Source organism: Hipposideros armiger, unplaced genomic scaffold, assembly GCF_001890085.2.
Source record: "Hipposideros armiger isolate ML-2016 unplaced genomic scaffold, ASM189008v1 scaffold_157, whole genome shotgun sequence".
Lineage (NCBI taxonomy): Eukaryota > Metazoa > Chordata > Mammalia > Chiroptera > Hipposideridae > Hipposideros > Hipposideros armiger.
The window spans coordinates 2,555,730-2,558,142 of record NW_017731507.1 but is presented as its reverse complement, the minus strand read 5'-3'; the positions used below and the strand labels follow the sequence as shown (position 1 = coordinate 2,558,142).

At 49.2% G+C, this 2,413-nt stretch overlaps 1 long non-coding RNA gene across 1 annotated transcript in view; it reads right to left on the bottom strand.

The window, feature by feature from the left end:
* The window catches only part of LOC109387433 (uncharacterized), a 34,847-nt gene continuing 32,434 nt past the window's right edge, over positions 1-2,413 (bottom strand). The window contains exon 3 of the long non-coding RNA XR_002125000.1: positions 1-897. This is a non-coding gene — a long non-coding RNA (uncharacterized LOC109387433). The remainder of the gene's footprint in view (positions 898-2,413) is intronic.

Below are 2,413 nucleotides of genomic sequence, written 5' to 3'. Positions count from 1 at the left end.
CTTCCAAAGTCAGTGCCAACATTCCCAGCCTCTGGATGGATGGTGGGCCAATCACTGACATCCAAGATTCAGGAGGAAGAGTGGAGTTGTTCTGGGGGAAGGGGGCGGGATAGGTGACAGAGATACGGCGCTCAGAATGGGCTGGAAGCCGGGGATACCTGTGTGATGTGCAAGGAGTTCAGGTGAGCATGCCAGCCTGCGTCTGGCCCATGTGTGCTCCTCTCTTCTCTTCTCGGGGAAGCCTACGAGACCCCACTGTGCTCAGGTTACCTGTCCCAGCCCCGGAGCTGGGTCCCACGCAAAGTTTGAGATAATTAATGAGTCCAGGGTTTACAGTTCCTGAGGCTCTAACCTGCCCCTCAGCCAAGAGAGGCAAGTCCACTCTCCTGAAAGTTTGTTCTTGGACAAAACTCAAGATGCACAGGCCCCTCCCTCCACCCTCTCACCCCCCCACCTCAGCCAACCCTGGGCAGGGGTGGAGCCAGGAAGCCACAGAGAAGGTTGGTTTCATTTTCTTAAGCAGAATCAACAACATCAAGCCTTTGCTTCTGTTCCCTCAGGGGCCCAAGGCCATCCGATGTCTCCCCATTCCCCGCTGCACACACCCCATAGCTCTGCCTAGCTCTGAAGGGTCAAAGCGGGCTGTGTCCCCATCCTGCTTCTGCAAGGAGTGATAGGCTTCCTTGGCCAGAACTCAAGCCAGCTTCCATCCGGAGAGGAGGATCTGAGTGGAGGAAACTAGCTCCTTCTCTGCCCTCGACCCCAGTGTCTGGACAACGATCTACTTCGAGCCAATGGAAGGAAGAAGGAAAGAGAGAACAGAGTCGGGAAGGGGAATGGGAGTGCACATCCTCTACTTGCCTGAACATCAAACTCTTGCAGGAGGCCGGTGATGGTCTGTAGAGAGACAGAGAGATGGTCAGTTTCATCAAGTTTCCTTGGGCAGAGAACTAATGTCGTATAACACACAGGCTCCTCCAAGCCCTGAGTCTATATCTACCCTCTATCCTCTGTGGAACCTCCCTAATTCCTGACTTTTCATCTCAAAGAATAGCCNCCCTCCACCATCTCAGGGTTGTTCAGCTGCAATTCAAGACACGAGGTAAGAGAGGCAACCCAGCAATCTGAGATACTATGGACTTTAAAAGTCATCTCAAAGATGGAGAAAAAGGCCAGAAAAGGGCCTGCGTGAGCCACCTGAGCAGGCTGCTGCTCTCAAAGAGTCTTCGGCAACCCACCCACCCTGGGCAAAACAGGTCCCAGCTCAGTGGACACAGGATTGGGTCCCTGAGGGATCGATCGGAAAGCGGAAAAACAGAAATACATGTGCTCAGCAGACCGGCCTTGGACAAGTCACTTCACCTCGCTGCCCTCAGCATTCCCAGCTGTGAAATAGGCCTATCAGACCATCAACCTCATCATCAGACAGGCTTATAAATGTTCTGTAGTAATCAGTAAGGATCCCATTACTTCTAAAAGAACATATATATATATATATATGTATGCATGATACAGGTGAGACCTTATTCAGACCACTGTGTATTCATGTCAGCATTTTTAACCTCTAGCAAAGTCCAGAAAATACTAGGCAGTCAGAATACATACGGCTGATCACAATGAGCATTGCTGCACTTTTAAACAATTGTTCGGTACTGATACAAAGGATCCAGTGGCACCCGACTTGGGCCCGTAGTAACGTGACAACTGTCATGTTAACACATGTATCTCTGATTCTCATTTAGAATTAGTCAGGATCCCAGAGTTCCCTGAGAATCTCAGAAGTAGCACAGGAGAATCCTCAGCGACATGGGGACTTTTGCTACGTGCACAAAGCCAATGATAAAAGAACGTATCTAGTATGGCATTTCAGTGAAGGAAACAGAAAAGCTGTCAGTATGTATGTAATACACACACACACACACACACACACACCCTCCTCTGGACCACACACCACAATGTGAACTGTGGCTCTCCCTTAGGAAATGGAATGATGGGTCATTTCTTTTTTTCCTTTTGGAATTTTTGATGTTTCTCCAATTTTCTTCCTTCATCCTGAATTAATTTTATTTAAAAGGTAATTTAAAAAAAATGCCTAGGAACTCACAGCAAATCGAGTGAGGATATAGGCACCGGCTCCAGTTCCCATGCCGATCACACTTTTCAGCCTGGAAACAGAAATAAAAACGCATGTCGCAGAAAGAATGGGCGCCGGGAGCCCTAAGAACCCTCTGACATCCTCCCCCGCTCCTCGTCCCTAAAGGACCTTGTCTCTGTCCTGGTCATCCCTGAGGGAGGCTGACAAGCTAGACAAAGTGGGGACACGCTGCCGTGACGTGCCCTAATGACCTGAAATATATCATGCTTTATGGCTTAACAGAAGGCCATGACCTTGGAGAGATTTGTTTCTTTTCCT